Consider the following 20,954-nt stretch of genomic DNA (forward strand, 5'->3'; position numbering starts at 1 on the left):
GAGAAACTAATGGGATAAAATCTGACAAATCCCCTGGACCTGCCGTCCTACATCCTAGGGTTCTAAAAGAGGTGGCTGAAGAGATATTTGATGCTCTGGTTTTAAACTTCCAAAATTCCCTAGATTCTAGATTTGTCCCAGCAGATTAGAAGGTCGGAAATGTAACACCGCTATTCAAGAATGGAGGGAGAGAGAAAACAATGAACTACTGTCCAGTTAGCATGACATCTGTCGCCGGAAGAATGCTGGAATTGATTGTGAAGGCAGTAGTATCAGGCACTTCGAAAATCATAACAAGATTAGGCAGAGTCAACGTGGTTTTTTGAAAGGGAAATCGTGTTTGACAAATTTATTATAGATTTTGAGGATGTAAGTAGTATGGTAGATAAAGGGAAAGCAGTGGATGTAGTTTAATTCGATTTCAAAAAGTCACGAGATATGATTAGAGCTCATAGGATTGAGGGTAATATAGTAAAATGGATAGAGTTGTGGATAACGGAGAGAAAATAGATTAGCGATAAAAGGATCTGTTTCAGTTTGGCAGGCTCTAACTAGTGGGGTGCTGCAAGGATCAGTGTTGGGGTCACAGTAATTTGCAATCTATATTAATGAACTAGATGAAGGGGCCGAGAGTAATGTATGAAAGTTTGCTGATGATGTAAAGCTAGCGGGGACAGTAAGCTGTGAGGAGAACAAAAATAATCTGCAAAGGGATATAGATAGCTTAAGTGAGAGGGAACTGAGTTGGCAGATGGTATAAAAAGATTAAGCCTGCAAGGAACATAAAAGTGGATTGTAAAATCTTCTACAAGTATGTACAAAGAAAAAAATTAGTGAAGACAAATGTAGGTACCTTACAGTCAGAAACGGGAGAATTTAAAATGCGGAGCAAGGAAATGACTGAGCAATTAAACACATATTTTGGTTCTGTCTTCATGGAAGTGGACACAAATAAATTCCCAAAAATGCAAGGGAACCAAGGGTCTAGTGAGAAAGTGGAATTAAAGGAAATTAGTATTAGTAAAAAAATAGTGCTGGTGAAATTATTGGGACTGAAAACAGGTAAATCCCCAGGACCTGATAATCTGCAGCCCAGTGTAGTAAAAGAGGTAGCCATGGAAATAATGGATGCATTGGTTGTCATCTTCCACAATTCTATAGATTATGGAACAGTTCCTGCACTTTGCAGTGTGGCAATTGTAACCCAACTATTTAAAAATGGATGGAGAGAGGAAACAGGGAGCTACAGACCTGATAGCCTAACATCAGTTGTAGAAAACATGCTAGTGTCTATTATAAAGGATGTGATAACAGGACACATAGAAAATCTTAGCGTGATTCGACAAAGTCAGCGTGGATTTATGAATGGGAAATCGTGTTTGACAAACCTATTGGAGTTTTTTGAAAATGTAACTCGTAGAATAGATAAGGGAGAACCAGTGGATGTGCTGTATTTAGATTTTCAGAAGGCTTATGAAAAATTCCCACGTTAGAGGTTAGTATGCAAAATTAAAGCACATGGTATTGGGGGTAATATAATGGCATTGATTGAAAATTGGTTAACAGACAGGAAACAGAGAGTAGGAATAAATGGTTCTTTTTCGGGGTGGCAGGCGGAGACTAGTGTGGTATCAAAGGGATCAGTGTTTGGCCCCAGCTATACACAATATATATCAATGATATGTTGAGGAAATCAAATGTATATTTCCAAGTTTGCTGACGACAGGACAATCGGTGGGATTGTGATTTGTGAGAAGGATGCAAAGAGGCTTGCAGGCGAATGAGACAAGTTGAGTCAGTGATCAAATACATAGCAGATGCAGTATAAGGTGGATTATTGTGAAGTTTCCACATCGGTAGGAAAAACAGAAAGGCATAATATTATTTAAATGGTGATAGATTAGAAATTTTGCTGTACAAATGGACTGGGGTGTCCTCGTACACCGGTCAATGAAAGCAAACATGCAGTTGCCACAAGCAGCTAGGAAGGCAAAAAGTATGTTGGCCAACATTGCAAAAGCTTTTGAGTACAGGAGCAAGGATGTCTTAATATAGTTGCACAGGGCGTTGGTGAGACAACACTTGGAGCACTGTGTGCAATTTTATTCATCTTGCCTAAGAAAGGATGTACTTCCCAGAGAGGAAGTGCAGCGAACGTTCACCATACGGATTCCTGGAATGGCTGGACAGTCGTATGAGAAGAGATTGGGCCGACTAGGCCTTTATTCAATAGGGTTTAGAAGAATGAGATGGGCTCTCATTGAATCGTATAAAATTCGGGCAGTGGTAGACAGACTGGATGCAGGAAGGATGTTCCCCCTGGCTCTGGGTTCTAGAAAGAGGGGTCACAGACTCAGGATACGGGGTAGAATATTTAGGACTGAGATGAGGAAAATTAATTAATTCAGAGGGTGGTGAATCTGTGGAATTCTGTACCATAGAATGCTTTGCAGGCCAGGTCACTGAATATATTTAAGGAGGAGATAGATAGATTTCTAGACACAAAAGGCACCAAAGGGTATGGGGAGGTAGTGGTAATATAGTACTGAGAGAGAGGATCAGCCATGATCATATTGAATGGCGGAGCAGGATCGAAGGGCCCAAAGGCCTACACCTGCTCCTATTTTTCTATGTTTCTATGGAGCAAAGGGATGCAATCAGAGTTCGGTCACAGAATGGCAGAATGGCTCAAGGGATTAACTGGCCTTCTCCTGTTGTTATTCTTATTTTTGAAGGATAAGCGCGCAAATGTAGAGATCAGTTTCTCGATTTAAAAGCACTGCACGAACAGGGACTCGAGCCCTGGACCGTCAGATTAAAAGTTGAATACTTTACCGACAGAGGTATCCGTGATCTGTTTGGCCAAAGCCCAGAGAAAGACTTTCATTGGCTGCAGTGCATCATTGCACAAACTAGAAATTCAATTTTCATGTCCATAATCCTGCTACTACGACGAATTTCTCTCACAAATCCAGACAAAGCTGCTGCAAATTGATTTCAATATTAGCAAGTGTGAGGTCATCCACTTGGGATTTAAAGGCGGCATTTAGAATTCTCTATATAATGTAAGGCTGGAAAGAGTTGAGGTACAAATAGTAATATGCTGAAAAAGTTAAGTGTTGAGTTACCACAATCATACATAGAGTCCAAGGGACAAACAAAAATAGGACATTGCACAAACTAAGGTAATATTCCCTGGAATTTACAGACTTAAGCGGTGATTTGATTGATGTATTCACGATATGAAGTGGAACTGATTGTGTCGATAGCGAGAAGCTATTTCTGATGTTTGACCCGTCTAGGAGTAGGGGACATAGCCTCAGCATTAGATCCAAGCCTTTGAGAATAGAAGTTTGTGTGGCAGAAATGTGTAACACACTTCCGCAAACAGCAATTAAAGCTGGGTCAATTGTCAATTTTAAACTTGAGATTGAGAGATGTTTGTTCACCAAAGGTATTAAGGGATCTGGAGAAAAGGGATGCAAACGGATATCGATCACAGATTGAATGGCAGAAAGGCTTGAGGCGCACTCCTATTGTTATTCTCTTTGGTAAAGGATCAAAGCACGAATGTAGAGATGAGTATCGCGATTTAAAAGCAGCGCCTTGAACCCTGGACACTCAGATTAAAAGTCTGATGCATCTACCGACTGCGCTATCCGGGCACTTGCAAACCAAAGCTCACAAATGTACTTTCGTGGGTGTAGTGCATCATTGCACCTCCTACAAATTCAATATTTTTGTCCATAATCCAGCCTGTACAGCGCATTGCTCCCTCAAATCCAGACAGACTCCTTCAGACCGCCATTACTTCAGAAATATTATCCCACTCACAAACGACATGCTCTTTAGCAGCGTCGTCAGATGTGACAAGTGCCGTCCCCCAGATATCTGTATTAGATCTTCGACTTTTCACCGTATTTATGATTGACTTTGTTGGAGCAATATATCGCTGTAGATCATATTATGAAGATCGCGCTATGTTAGACGGTCCACTCGTAGTGCAGTTGGGAAACGGAGCTAACCAAAGGGACAAAGACAGACAAAGTAAACCGGCAAAAAGAAGGCAAATCGAGTTCACTGTGCGCAAGTTTGACACCAGCCACTTTGCAACAAAGTAAGATAGTTCTGAGTATTTTCTAAATAATGGGAAGCAATTAACTGTTGAGGAGCAAAGAGGTTTATGAGTCCCAGTTCACAAATCATTATTAGCTAGTAGACATGGAGCAAAAGATATCATAAAGTCCCGCATAAGGGACTTTTGGCTCAAGTTGAAACGCATGTAAGTGAAGGCAAATTATTGACCTGGTTAGGAAATTGGTTGCACGACAGGAGACTAATTTTATTGATGATGATCAGGTAAATTAATTGGCAGGATATGACGAGTGGTGTCTCTGAGGGATCACTTTTGGGGCTTCAAATATTCACCGATTTTATTGGCGACCTACTTGATGGGATTGAGAGCCACACATCCAAGTTTGGCGATGACAATAAAGATAGGTGGCATTATAAGCAGTTTAGATGGAAGCAAGTCATTTGACCAGATATTCATAGATTAATTGAATGGGCAAATTTTTGTCAATTTGATTTAAGTATTAGCAAGTGTGATATGATCCTCCACCGATCTAAATAGGGGCATTTAGAATACTCTCCTTATAATGTTAAGCTGGAAAGAGTTGAGAGCCAAATAGACGTAACTGTCCCTGTACATATATCATTAAATGGCCATGGACAGGTACAGAAAAGATACAAAAAGGCTAATTGAAAATGATACTTTTATTAGTAGGATTACAATATAAGAAGGAGAAATTATGCCACAGCAATACAAAGCACTGGTTAGACAACACCTGCGGCATTGTGTTCAGTTCTGGGCATCGCAGCTTAGGAAGGTAGTATTAGGATTTAAAAGTGAAGTTTTAGGAATTGACGAATTCCTAAGAATAACTGAGATCGACACAGGAGAGCAATTAAACCGATCTTTATTCAACGGAGGTGCCACGAGGACTGCCTGGGCAGTCCCGTGGATTGCGACGTGACGTCACCGCGTTTGCCCGCGTTTTCCCGCGCTCTTAAAGGGGCCACGCCCCATACAAGCAAACTCTACATACAATATGCATTAATGCCTAACACAATGGTACAGGTTTAGGCTGGCGTTAGAACATCGGTAAAGAGAATTATATACAGTTAGCCAGAGTCATTCAGTGGTTCTGCCACAAAGTGTCGATTTACCAGAAGGATACATAGAGTCCAAGGGACAAAATACAATGGGATATTGCACAAACTCGGGTTATATTCCCTGGAATTTAGAAGCTTAAGTGGTGATTTGATTGAAGTATTCACGATATTAAGTGGAACTGATATGGTCGAAAGCGAGAAGTTATTTCTGATGATTGAGCCGACTTGGAGTAGGAGACATAGCCTCAACATTATATCCAAGCCTTTCAGGAGAGAAGTTTGTGTGGCAGAAATTTGTAACACACTTCCGCAAACAACAATTAAAGCTGGATCAATTGTCAATTTTAAACTTGATGTTTGTTAACCAAAGGTATTAAGGGAATCTGGAAAGAAGGGATGCAAACTGATATCGATCACAGATTTAATTGAATGGCAGAAAGGCTCGAGGCCTACTCTTGTTGTTACTCTCTTTGTTAAAGGATCAAAGCGCGAATGTAGAGATGAGTATTGCAATTTAAAAGCAACACCCGAACAGGGACTTGAACACTGGCCCCTCATAATAAATGTCTGATGCTCCACTGACTGAGCTACCCAGGCTCTTGTCAACCAAAGCTCACAGAAGTACTTTCATTGGCTGCAGTGCATCATTGCCACTCCTACAAATTCAATTTTCTTGTCCATAATCCAGCCTGTACAGCACATTTCTCCCACAAATCCAGACAGACTGCTTCAGACCGCCATCATTTCAGAAATATTATCCCACTCACAAATGACAGGCTCTTTAGCAGCGGCGTCAGATGTGAGAAGTGCCGTCCCCCAGATATCTGTATTAGATCTTCAACTTTTCACCGTATTTATGATTGACTTGGATGGAGCAATAGATCGCTGTAGATCGTGTTTTGAAGAACGCACTATGTTAGATGCTCCGCTCGTAGTGCAGTTGGGAAATGCAGGTAACCAAATGGACAGAGACAGACACAGTAAGCCGGCAAAAGAAAGGCAAATCGAGTTCACTGTACGCAAGTGTGACAGCATCCACTTCGGAACAAAGTAAGATAGGTCTGAGTATTTTCTAAATAATGGGACGCTATTAACTGTCGACGAGCAAAGAAGTTTATGAGTCCCCATTCACAAATCATTATTAGCTAGTAGACGTGGAGAAAAAGTCATTCGATAAAGTTCCACATAAGGGACTTTTGGCTAAAGCTGAAACGCATGTAAGTGAAGGCAAATTATTGACCTGGTTAGGAAATTGGTTGTGTGATAATAATAATAACTTCCGGGAAGTTATGTGCACATCACTTCCTGTGAACTGTGAACTCTGTGCATACGTCACTTACTGTGCATACGTCACTTCCTGTGTTTGGACTAGTATAAATACTGAACTGCTCAGTATGGTATAAGGGCTTCACCTAGAGGCATGGTGAAGTCCGCTCTTGTATATAGTTTAATTATAAGTTGCTTAAAGCTTACTTTAAAGTTCCTTGTTGTGTGACACTCTTTTGTTACATCAATTTAAGCAACTTAGTATTTACACTCACAAATACTAGACCTTCGGACAAACTCGGAGTTAAGGATCCAGGGAACCAACCAGAATGGAAAACATCCTTAAACCTACTCGTCTGGACTTGGAGCCAAATGCACCAGCAGCTGGCAGGGTATGGAAGAATTGGTACCGTACTTTTGAGAATTTTCTTGATGAATGTAAAGCGAATGCTTCTACTAAACTGAGGATACTTATCAACTATGTGATCCCAACAGTGTTTGAATATGTTGATGAATGGGATAATTACGATGAGGTGATCCGGGCACTTAAAAAACTATATGCCAAGTCCACAAATGAGGTCTATGCTAGACATCTACTGGCCACAGCCCGACAAGGGCCAGGGGAATCGATTAACGAATTCCTTCAAGAACTTTGCAGGCTCAGCGTAGATTGTAACTTTCAGGCAGCCTCGGCTGAGCTGTACCGCGAAAGAAATGATTCGAGATGCTTTCATCTGCGGGATTGCCTCTCCATTTATACACCAGCATCTACTAGAAAGTAAAATACTTGAGCTACAAAAGGCTTCTGACCTGGCTTGTTCTCTGGCTTTGGCAAAGAAAAATGCAGACCTCTATCAGCTGCCCAGATCTCGATCTGCTGCTGTAACTGCAACCAGACGATTCAAGTGGCCTCAGGTGAACCCTATCATGGAGGAATCTAATCCTGATGATACTTCTGATGAAGAAGAGGAGTATGACCCCACTTTAGCAGCCTCTTGGCAATCTAGGAAGGAATGCTCCTTTTGTGGAGATTCTTTTCACCCTAGGAAATTCTGCCCTGCTCGCAATGCCATCTGCAGTCATTGCGATAAAAAGGGACACTTTGCAAAAGTTTGCCAATCAAGAGCCTCTACGAGGGCCTATCCAGCTAAGGCCTACCGAACTGCCCCAATTAGGGCCTATCACGATGCTCCAGCTAGGACCTATCGAGCTTCCTCTCGAGCTCACTCCCGAAGAAGCACACCTAGAGTTTCAGCCACTCTCTGTGCAACCACACCAATTACAGCTGCTTGCCCACAGAACCTGATTCATGCAGCTACAAAAGTTTCAATTAATGGGCATACCTTAGATGCCTTAATTGACTCAGGAAGTACTGATAGTTGCATTAGAGAACAGATTGCTGCGAAATTGAAACCACATATCTTCCCATCGGACCAGGCAATTGCGATGGCTCAGTCATCACTTAATACCAGAATCTCCGGCTTTTGTATTATTGATATGACACTTAATGGTCGCATGTATCCCTCCACCCGACTTTCGGTGCTCAAGGACTTATGTAGTGATCTCATCTTAGGGCTGGATTTTCAAAAACAGCACAAGAAACTCACCATTGAGTTCAGCGGATCCAAACCTGGACTTACTATTTCTAATATACTGTCTAAATTACCGTTTTGTGCATTATCAGCAGCTTCACTTGATGAACCCTCATTATTTGCCAGTAATACTCCTCGATGCAAACCAATAATAACGAAATCGTGGCGCTTTAGTCAGGAAGGCCAATCTTTTATTGAGGCTGAAATCTCTCGACTTTTAGCAGAGGATATCATCGAACCATGTTCGTCGCCCTGGCGGGCTCAAATCGTCATCGTCAAGAACCCTCTAAAACCTCACAAACAACGACTATGCATTGATTATTCGCAAACCATCAATCAATGTACTGACTTGGACGCCTACCCATTGCCACGCATTGATGATATGGTTAGTAAACTGGCCGAATACAAAGTGTTCTCAACTTACGATTTAAAAAGTGCCTATCATCAGGTACCCTTGAAGGTCTCAGATAAGCAGTACACGGCCTTTGACTAATGGACGGCTGTACCAATTTCGTCGCCTCCCATTCGGGGTTACTAATGGAGTGGCTGTCTTCCAACGGGCAATGGATGGCCTGGTTAAGCAGGAAAACTTAAGGGACACTTTTCCCTATCTTGATATCATTACTATTGCAGGTCACGATCAACAGGAACACGACGCCAACCTCCAAAAATTTCGGGATGCCCTCCATCACCATAAATTAACTTTGAATGAATCTAAATCTGTTGAGCCGCAACCGACCATCAACATCCTTGGCTACTGCGTAGGCAATGTTATCATTAAGCCAGACCCAGAAAGACTTCGCCCGCTCCAAGTGCTCCCATCACCTAAGAATCCGGCTTCTTTACGTTGGGCTCTCGATCTGTTTGCATACTACGCTAAATGGATTCCTCATTTTTCAGACAAAATCCAACCCTTGCTGCATGCTCGATCATTTCCATTGGAAACAGCGGCTGTTGCAGCCTTTAACCTTCTCAAAAAACAGTTGGAGAAAGCGGCTCTTCACTCCATCGATGAGAATCTCCCTTTCATAGTCGAATGTGATGCCTCGGAGGTGGCGATCTCTGCTACTCTAATTCAGGAAGGTCGTCCTGTAGCATTTATGTCCAGGGCCTTGCAAGGTGCCGAGCTATATTATCCTCTGGTTGAGAAGGAAGCCACAGCCATCATAGAGGTGGTACGGAAGTGGAACCATTTCCTAGCTCGCCAGCACTTTACATTAATCACGGACCAGCGATCAGTCGCCTTCATGCTCGATAATCGAAAACGAACCAAAATTAAGAATAATAAAATACAGCTTTGGAGGATGGAACTGGCCTCTTTTGGTTACACCATTCACTATCAACCTGACAAGGAGAATGTGGCCCCGGGTACCCTCACACGAGCATTCTGCTCCACTATGTCGTCCTCTACTCTCATAGATGTCCATAATGGATTGTGTCATCCTGGCGTTATGCGCATGCTACATTTCATATGATCACGGAATCTCCCTTTTTCTACTGGAGATGTAAAGAAAATGTGCTCAGAATGCCGGCTTTGTGCAGAATTAAAACCTCAGTTCTTCCGCCCCTCAGATGGTATGCTCATACACGCAACCCAACCGATGCAACGACTTAGCATCGATTTTAAGGGCCCAGTACCCTCTTCAACTCGGAACACATATTTGCTCACCATGATTGATGAATATTCACGTTTTCCGTTTGCCTTCCCCTGCTCCAATATGCTGGCGTCCACAGTAATCTGCTGCCTTGAGGAAGTATTTTCTCTCTGTGGCATGGCGGCTTACATTCACTCGGATCGGGGTCCATCCTTTATGTCAAGGGAACTCAAGGACTACCTCTCAGAACGGGGAATTGCTGCAAGCAAAACGATGCCATATCATCCCATCGGAAATGGGCAGGTAGAGAGGTATAACGGTTTCATCTGGAATTCCGTACATCTTGCTTTAAGATCTCGGGGCCTACCAAACCAGCAATGGGAAACAGTGCTTCCAGATGCATTGCACTCTATACGGTCCCTTCTTTCTACAGCCACAAATACTACACCTCATCAGTGGTTCTTTGGATTCCAGCGTCGCTCATCTTATGGGACATCCCTTCCGTCATGGCTAACTACTCCTGGACCTGTACTACTCCGAAGATACGTTCAGACGTCTAAAAATGACCCTCTCGTAGACGAGGTCGAACTAACCGATGCCAACCCCACCTATGCATACATACGATATCCCGACGGCCGAGAATCTACCATATCATTACGGGATCTGGCTCCCAGCCCACCAGGACCTAGTGGGACATCGAGTGATGGTATTTTACCAGGAGCCTCTTGGAACCTACCGGGTACCCCTCTCCAGGACCCTGATCTGATGCCAACTAGCTTGATGCCGGTAGAACCCCATACTCAAAGTTGCGACCCTCCCAGTACCGCGCAGCAAAGTACTGATCCACCACAGACCAGCTCTGCACCTCCCTCTGAACAGAGACAGACCGACTCTGCACCTACTGGGACTCGTACACGAAGCCATGATCTCCCCGACCCTTCACAGCGTAATCCAGGCCACACAGACTCAGACCAATGGCCAACAGCATGTAAGCGGACCAGCGACCCTATACGATGGGAACCCAAACGGGTGCGAATCTTCCTCGTTCGGCGACTGTGGAATAAAAGGAAGAACACAGCCTTCTAATCTCGCAGGAGGGAAGAATGTGATAATAATAATAACTTCCGGGAAGTTATGTGCACATCACTTCCTGTGAACTGTGAACTGTGTGCATACATCACTTCCTGTGCATACGTCACTTCCTGTGTTAAACTAGTATAAATGCTGAACTGCTCAGTATGGTAAAAGGGCTTCACCTCGAGGCATGGTGAAGACCGCTCTTGTATATAGTTTAATTATAAGTTGCTTAAAGCTTACTTTAAAGTTCCTTGATGTGTGAGACTCTTTTGTTACATCAGGTTGCATGACTGGAGACTAATTTTACGGATGATGATCAGGTACATTAATTGGCAGGATATGACGAGTGGTGTCTCTGAGGGATCACTTTTCGTGCTTCAACTATTCACCGATTTTATTAACGACTTACTTGATGGGATTGAGAGCCACACATCCAAGTTTGATGATGACAAAAAAGATAGGCGGCATTATAAGCAGTATAGATGGAAGCACGTCATTTGACGAGATATTCACAGATTAAGTGAATGGGCAAATTTATGGCAAATTGATTTAAATATTAGCAAGTTTGACGTGATCCACTGCCGATCTAAAAAGGGGCATTTAGTACATACGCCTTATAATGTTAAGCTGGAAACAGTTGAGATCCAAATAGACGGAAGTGTCCCTGTACATATATTATTAAATGGTCATGGTTAGGTACAGAAAAGATTCAAAAAGGCTAATTGAAAAGTGATAGTGATATCAGTAGGATTACAATATAAGAGGGAGAAATTATGCCACAGCTATACAAAGCACTGGTTAGACCACACCTGCGGCACTGTGTTTAGTTCTGGGCATCACAGCTTAGGAAGGTAGTATTAGGATTAAAAAGTGAAGTGTCGATTTGCCAGAAGGATACATGGAGTCCAAGGGACAAATTACAGTGGGATATTGCACAAACTCGGGTTATGTTCCCTGGAATTTAGAAGCTTAAGTGGTGATTTGATTGAAGTATTCACGACATTAAGTGGAACTGATAGTGTCGATAGCGAGAAGCTATTTCTGATGATTGACCCGTCTTGGAGTAGGGGACATAGCCTCAACGTTAGATCCAAGCCTTTCAGGAGAGAAGTTTGTGTGTCATAAATTTGTAGCACACTTCTGCAAACAGCAATTAAAGATGGGCCAATTGTCAATTTTAAACTTGATATTGAGAGATGTTTGTTAACCAAAGGTATTAAGGGATCTGGAGAGAAGGGATGCAAACTGACATCGATCACAGATTTAATTGAATGGCAGAAAGGCTCGAGGTATTAAATGGCTTGCTCATGTTGTTATTCTCTTTGTTAAAGGATCAAAGCGTGAATATAGACATGAGTGTCACGATTGAAAAGCAGCACCCGAGCATAGGACTTGAACCCTGGATCATCAAGATTAAAAGACTGATGTTTTACCGACTGAACTAACCAGGATATTATGAACCAAAGCTCACAGAAGTACGTTCATTGGCTGCACTGCATCATTGCACCTCCTACAAATTCAATTTTTTTATCCATAATCCAGCCTGTACAGCACCTTTCTCCCACAAATCCAGACTGACTGCCTCAGAACACCATCACGTCAGAAATATTATCCCACTCACAAACGACATGCCCTTTAGCAGCAGCGTCAGATGTGACAAGTGCCGTCCCCCAGATATCTGTATTGATCTTCAACTTTTCACCGTATTTATGATTGACTTGGATGGAGCAATAGATCACTGTAGATCGTGTTTTGAAGATCGCACTATGTAAGACGCTCCGCTCATAGTGCAGTTGGGAAATGGAGCAAAACAAATGGACAGAGACAGCCGAAGTAAGCCGGCAAAACAAAGGCAAATCGAGTTCACTATATGCAAGTGTGACACCACCCACTTTGGAACAAAGTAAGATAGTTCTGAGTATTTTCTAAATAATCTGTTGAGGAGCAAAGAGGTTTATGAGTTCCAGTTCACAAATCATAATTAGCTGGTAGACATGGAGCAAAAGACATTCGATAAAGTTCCACATAAGGGACTTTTGGCTAAATTTGAAGCGCATGTAAGTGAAGGCAAATTATTGACCTGGTTAGGAAATTGGTTGCACGACAGGAGACTAATTTTACGGATGATGATCAGGTACATTAATTAGCAGGATATGACGAGTAGTGTCTCTGAGGGATCACTTTTGTGGCTTCAACTATTCACCGATTTTATTAACGACTTACTTGATGGGATTGAGAACCACACATCCAAGTTTGACGATGACAAAAAAGATAGGCGGCATTATAAAACATTTAGATGGAAGCAAGACATTTGAACAGAAACTAAAAGATTCAGTGAATGGGCAAAACTGTGGTAAATTAATTTACATATTAGCAAGGGTGACGTCGTTGTGAGTCAGTTAAGTGACCACTCAGAGTTCTTGGACAATACACAGATAGGCAGCAGCAGGTATGTTTGAGCAATAGATTAGATTTATTAAGGTTACAGCGTAATTAATACTTAACATTAGGCGATAGCAAAACGAGTAGCTCGCAGCCTTTAGCCTCTGGAGTCCTTTTTCCACAGGCAACATCGTCGTATGTCTGTTCCTTTTCTTTGCAGCAAATTTCTTTGTGGACTTGTTCTTTGAATATTGAGGTTTTAATCCATTCCTTATCAACATTTCGTTTCGCCATTGTCCATATATGGTCTTTAACAAAATTACCTTTTTCAATTGTTTCTAAGATCAAAATACCATTGTCACTCAGGTTAAGGCTAGTAACCTGGCCACTCCTTTTCCAGTATATATCCATTAACCCTGTTCAGCTGTCGTGTTATCTTGTTTATAGCTTTTCCCCCCATTGGAATTCACTTTATGCTTTCATTTCATTGCCTCTCTGGTACAAGGCCTTTATACCAAGGGCCCATATCATTCTGCTGTCTCACTTGACTCGAGGTATCCAGACTATCTCACTTTAATCTACCAGAAAAACAACTTAACATCCATGATCTCTCTGATTTTATTGGAATTTATACCAATTATCCTTTAAATATTGTTGTAAATAGTTTTGTTAAGCGAATTCTAAGTTCTATCCAGCATTTTAATATGTTTTTCTTAGCAATTTAATGATCTGACCTTCACTCGCAATCAATAGCTGCTTCTTATCAAAGCTTAGTCAAAATAGCTTTTGGCTGTCATCGCAGCTGCATTCTGAACAAGTCTTAGCTTTTTTGTTACTCAGTAGCAATTATGGGTAATATTGATTGGTCAATGGCTCCACTCGAAGTTATACAAAAATGATTCTCATCTACTAAATATCAGCCTTTCCTACAAGTGCCCGCCTTGAGGATGAAATGGTTTAAACATTGATTCCTCGACTACTTCAATCTACTTTCTGCCAACATTGCTGTAAGTCTAAGTTATGAATAGTAATTGCACGCCTAGAAACTCTATGGATTATCATACAGAGATAACATATCATAATCAATACAATAAACTTTAACATCATTTGGATAGGTAAGACTGCCATATGAGTCATTCTGTATAGTGGGTGTTGTCCCACGTTATATGTGGTTTACCACCAACTGCTACTCCCCAGGTCTATAATCACACTCTGGGTTCTATCATTGCTTTGTTGCATCTGGACTAAGTGTATTTGTGAAGTTGAAGTTCTCTCTATAATGGCTTTACGATTTAAGGATAGGGGTGGAATTGGATGTCCAAAGTTAACCACTGCTCTCGGGGCTGCTGCTTACATTGAAAAGTTCAATCTCAGTTCGGTAATATTTTGAATTCTTACAGGTAGGTGGGTTTGGCTGCCTATTCGGACCGTTTGTGTGAGGTTAAAGCAAAAGGTAGGTTAGTCTATTGGACTTTCATCCTGTCCATGTTGGTATGATTTAGCACGAGTGGTGACGCAATAGTTGCCCATTTGTAGATAAACATAATGTATCTGGTCTAATCCCCACCTCTGCACATTCATACTGCAGAGGAGTGAGTCTGAGTCTACTGTGAACCCACAGGCGGGCCGACTTGGTTTCCTCACATCGCACCTGCACATGTAAACCCAACTATATTCGGTGCAACACCCCATATTTGAACTCTCCCAGGTATAATTAATTAGGGTGGGGGGGGCGGGCGGTGATGCAAAAGACTTATGGAACCCTTCTTCCAGCATCCCTGTCGATTCCACCGTAAATACTACCCAAGGACACATCGTGTGCACCTGCGGCAGCCACAGTATGACAGGAATCACCTTTTCCTCTCACTAAATATGCTAATCCCTGATTTCTTGCCTCCTGTACATTATTTCCTTATCATAATGGAGCCACTTACTAATCATGATATCATTGCTAAATGAGGGGACTCGGTTACGTTCTATTTCACTTAACCATGCCATCACATGGTCCATCATGTAACTCCCATAAATTAAACATATCCTAGCATTGAGCTGTCTGTTTTACTAATCCCTCTTTTTAAAATGGTGCTGAATTTGTCGGTATATTTATGTTTCATCTCGCGTGGTTATCAGCATATTCTCCACTTCCGGTTTGGTGTCTGAATCTTCCTTATTCATGTTAGATAGAAGGCCTTTCACCTGTCTCCTCATTACCTCGTCATGTTCGCACATAGTTTCTATATCTACCCTGTTCGAGGCAGCGGTTCCTGCGGTGGCTCCTTTCCCTAGCCATTTCCCCAGGCCTCTCTTTGTTCTCAAGTGGCTAATAATATGACCTGAAATGTTGACCATTGCATATGTCTGTTTTACATCCCACGAACCCAATCTGTCTTGAGCATGGTTCGCATCTAAAACATCCTTTACAATTTTGCTCACCAAGTGGTCAAAATATCCACGGTGTTCTGTAGGAGATAATTTTCCTGCAAAGGGAATACCTGTAAAATTAAAGATTACCGGGATAATTTTGCACCGAGCATCACTACACAACTGTATTTCGGTACGGTGACAACCAATCCGATTGATGGTCTTTTGCTATTAATGGGCATCACTTATTTTTATGTTTGTCGCTTTTCCTTTGTAACCTTATCTCCTCTGTTGTTCCCCTGATGCCCTTCTGTAGTCCTTGTCCTTGCCTGGGTCTCTCTTTGTGCTCCACATTGAAACATCCTATCATTCCACTCTATCTTTTACCTATTTTGGGCCAATTCAGTGTATTCAAACTCTGTCACAGATATGGGATCCCCACACTATTTGGTGTAATCTCATCCACCTCGTCGAGTCCGAATCCTAGATCTACAAAATTTCCTTTTCCTATTTGGAATATTGGGTTTACTTGAACATTGTCTTTAGTAAATAAACACTCTGTTTTAATCCCTTCGCCCTCCCTGGCCCCTAAACACGGAGTCCCATCGGTCGTATTATCAGGTTCACAATAATTACAGTACACAGTCATATCGTATCCGTCTGCTGAAGCCCATTCTAATGATAGCGTGTCATTTGATGTCATCTTGACTCCTTTCTGGTAGATGCTATAATTCAAAGTCTGTTCGATACCAACGAGAATCTGACCTCCCACTATGCATCTGAGTCCTTCCATTTTGGCCACCTGGAGGAACAAAGAGTGCAGCATTTATTCTTTCACAGTCTTTAACTGATTGATATGGTACCATTTAGTTATTTTGTATTTTCCACTCTCCCTTTAGTGTACTGAATCAGATACATGGCTGGATTCAATGTATACACTATCGAGTAGGGTCCCTTTCATTTGGGGTCAAATGCATTTTCCTTTCTCCCACACTTTAGTACCATGACTGTATCACCTATCTGATATTCAAAAGCTCGAACCTTCTGGCCAATGTATTTCGTGAATTGGTTTTTAGATTTTCCTAAATTCTTTGCACAGGTCGGTTAACTTCATCAATATGCTCTACTGTGCGCTCCAACCATGAGTCATTACATGGTTGTTGCATGAGTGGGGTGGTGCCAGTCAAAGTTAGATGACCTGGAGTCCTCATTAACCTCCCAGTCATTGAATGGTAAGGTGCTATCCCCTTGTTCCTATGTGGCGTGGACCAAATTGACGTTAAAGACATGGGTAACATATTGACTCATTGTGTGATGTGTTCTGTACACAATTTTCCCAACATGGATTTCAGTGTGCGATTCCCGCTTTCCACTATCCCACCTGATTGGGGATGATGACCTATATGTAGCTTATGTTTAATTCCCATAATTTCGTGTAATTTGGAAAAACACTTCACCAGTGAATTGGGTGCCCTGATCACTATCATCTTGAAGTGGCAGTCGCCCCCTACAAACCACCTCACTCAATAACAATCTGGCCACAGTAAGCGCAGTATTGGATCGGGGGTGGTGGGGCGGGAAGGCCTCAATCCATTTAGTGAACTAGTCGATAACAATGAGGGCGTATTTATAATTTGACTGCGAATGTGGGAGAGAACCAATAAAATCAATTTGAACATGAGTCCAGGGCCCATCAGGGCCTGGCTGACTTCGAAGGAGGCCACGGTTGCAGCAAGTGAAGGGGTCCTGCTGTAAACAGGGAATGCATCGGGTAACATATAAATTTACAGTTTCCTTCATATTAGGCCACCAGGCTGTGGAGGCATTCCTTTTAAAAGTGCCTTCTGCCGAGTAAAGACCTCCTACAGGGTCGGAGTTGAATAGGAACAAGAGTTCTTCTGCCAGGTGTGGGGGAATACAGACAATCAGGTACTTTTCTGGGGCATTTTGCGAGATAAGGAATGGTTGTGAAACCAATGTAGTAAGAAGCGTCTTGGGGGCACATGCAGTGAGTGCTGGTAAGGGTTTATCTTGGTCATCTGATACAGGCTAAACTCTGTTTGAAGGGAAGCCAAATTGAGAGCTTTGCTAACTGCAGCAACTGGGATTACGTTATCAAGTTATAGAGGGAGTGGATAGCCGGTCAGCACTGTTTTTCTAGCAGCTACATCTGCTGCATTATTTCCCAGCGCGTGAGCGGGCTTGTCTCTCTTGTGGGCATTAACCTTACCAATGTGACAAGGCTTTTGTCGTGCCTTTAGGGCCTGCCATATGAGACGTTACCATGGCCCATGGGTTACGGCTTTACCATCTGAAGAGAAGTAGGAATTCTTTTGGTACAAGGGAATTGAAAGCAGGGCATTGATGGCATAGGCACTGTCAGAACAAATGTTTGTCGGGTAGCCAGAAGTGTCTTGATCGGCGATGAGAAGGGTTAAAATCTGCATGTTGTTTGAGTGTTTGTTACTTTTAAACTTGAGAGTCTTCTCAGGTATGATCACAGCACATCAAGTATGAGGTGAGCACTGAATGTGGTAGGAGGAGACATCCACGTATACTTCAGAGGCTCCTTATATTGGTGATCGCAAAACAGGTTGGTATTCAAAGTCTATTAAAGGCAGTGGACACTTGTGAGGGTGTCCCTCGTACGCAAGCATCAGTGGTACAACAGTAGTCTGTATGGAGTTTATATCAATGTCCCACTGTATTAGTTCTAAAGTCAATTTACTCATGCGATGGGATGAGATCAAAGAATTGCTTGGTTTGATAGGGAGATTCAATGGAGTGTGAGGGGAATGCAAGATGATCCTCTGCAAACCCGTAATGTCGGTAAAGTGTTGACTGGACCAGAACGTCGCCAGTAGGTGGCGCTCACAAGCTGAAAACTGCCGTTCTGACCCCTGCAAAACCCCTGAGGCATATGCGATCGGTTGTAACCGGTCCAGGCGTTCTTGATATCCGACCGCAGTCAGACTATGGTCGGTGGATGCAATCTGGATATGGAATGGCTGTGTCAGGTCGGGTGATATCAAACAGGTAGCCTGCATAACAGCCAGTTTCAATTTCTCAACTGCAGCGGTGTGATCTGGCACCCACAGGGAGGAAATTTGACCCTCTTTTCATTAAACAGTTCATAGAGTGATTTTGTAAGTTCTGCAAACCCAGGAATAAAACAATGCTGGTATCCAACTACGCACAAAAACAATCGGAGCGCTATCCTGGATATAGTAAACGGGAGTGTTTGAATGACCTTTATCTTGTTCTTGACGGGACTTAGACACAAGAACATAAGAACCTAAGAAATACGAGCAGGAATAGGCCACTTGGACCCACGAGCCTGCTCCGCCATTCATGGCTGATCTTGGGCTCAAAGCCACTTCCATGCCCGCTCCCCATAACTCTTCACTCCCTTGTCTTGCAAAAATCTGTCTATCTCCACCGTAAATGTATTTGATGACCCAGCCTCTACAGCTCTCTGGGGCAGAGGATTCCACAGATTTACGACAATCTGAGAGAAGAAATTCCTCCTCATCTCAGTTCTAAAAGGTCGATCTTTTATTCTGAATCTATCCCCCCGAGTTCTTGATCTCTCCACGAGGGGAAACATCCTGCCTGTATCTACATTGTCGAGCCCCCTCAGTATCTAATATGTTTCAATACGATCACCGCTCATTTTTCTAAATTGCTATGAATATAGGCCCAGCCTGCTCAACCTTTCCTCATAGGTCAAACCCCTCATCTCTGGAATTAATCTAGTGAATCATCTCTGAACTTCCTCCAATGCAAGTATATCCTTCCTTACTTAAGAGATCAAAGATGTATGCATCCCTGAAGGTGTAGTCTCACCAATACAATGTAAGGTTGTAGCAGGACTTTCCTGCTTTTATACTGCAACCCCTTTGAAATAAAGGCCAGCATTCTATTTACCTTTTTGATTAATTGCTGTAACTGCATGTTAAAATTTTGTGTATCATGCACAGGGGCCCCCAGGTCCCTCAGAACTGCAGCATTTTGTAATCTCTCTCCATTTAAATACTAATAGTTTTTTTTATTTTTCCTGCCAAAGTGTAATACCTTGCACTTTCCCACATTATCCTCCATCCGCCAAATGTTTGCCCTTTCATTTAGCCTGTCTATATCCCTTTGCAGGTTATTTGCATCCTCTGCACAACTTGCATTCCCACCGATCTTTGTATCATCCGTAAACTTAGCTACATTACACGTGGTCCCTTCATCTGTTGCCTCACAGCGCCAGGGACCCGGGTTCGAATCCGGCCTCGGGTAACTGTCTGTGTGGAGTTTGCACATTCTCCCCGTGTTTGCGTGGGTTTCCTCCGGGTGCTCCGGTTTCCTCCCACAGTCCAAAGATGTGCGGGTTAGGTTGATTGGCTATGATACATTGACCCTTAGTGTTAGGGGGATTAAATACGTGGGGTTACGGGGATAGGGTGGGATATGTGTTGGTGTAGGGGTTACGGGGATCGGGTGGGATATGTGTCAGTGCAGGCTCGATGGGCCGAAATGGCCTCTATCTGCACTGTGGGGTTTCTGTGATTCTGTGATTGTAAATAGTTGAGGCCCCAGCACCGATCCCTATGGCACACCATTAGTTACCGTTTGCCAACCAGAAAATTACACATTTATCCCGACCCTCTGCTTTCCATTAGTTAGCCAATTCTCTATCCATGCTAATATATTACCCCCAATTCCCTTAGCTCTTATCTTATGCAGTAACCTTTTATGTGGCATCTTATTGAATGCCTTCTGGAAATCCAAATACACCACATCCACTGGTTCACCTTGGTCAACCCTGCTCATTACCTCCTCAAAGAACTCCAAAAAATTTGTTAAACATGATTTCCCATTAGTAAAACCATGCTGACTCTGCTTGCCTGCATTATGCTTTTCCAAAGCCCCTGCTACTGCTTCCTTAATGAAGGAATCCAGCATTTTCCCAACGACAGATGTTACGCTAACTGGTCTATAGTTTCCTGCTTTTAGTCTCCCTCATTTCTTAAATAGGGGTGTTTCATTTGCGGCTTTTCAACCCCTGGCACGTCTCCAGAATCCAGGGAATGTTGGTATATTGCAACCAATGCAGACACTATCTCTGCAGCCATTTCTTTTACGACCCTGGTATGCAGCCCTTCTGGTCCTGGGGACTTGTCATCTTTTAGACCCATTATTTTACCAAGTACTATTTCCTTAGTGATAGTTGTTTCCTTTAGTTCCCCCTCCCTTAGGCCCCTTGATTATCCATTATTGAGATGTTGTTAGTTTCTTCTACCGTGAAGGCATACAAAATCTTTGTTCAGAATCTCTGCCTTTCCCAATTCCCCAATATTAATTCCACAGTCTCATACTGTAAGGGACCAACGTTTACTTTAGCTACCCTCTTCATTTTTATGTAGAAGTTCTTACCCCACGGAGGGATCGTCACTCCCAAATAGGAGACCTGTTGCTGCAAAAGCTGAGCTTTTCGAGGGTCAATTTTCAAGCCTACACT

Source organism: Somniosus microcephalus, unplaced genomic scaffold, assembly GCF_052327205.1.
Source record: "Somniosus microcephalus isolate GS21.2 unplaced genomic scaffold, FLI_Smic_1.0 unresolved_chr5, whole genome shotgun sequence".
Classification (NCBI taxonomy): Eukaryota; Metazoa; Chordata; class Chondrichthyes; order Squaliformes; family Somniosidae; genus Somniosus; species Somniosus microcephalus.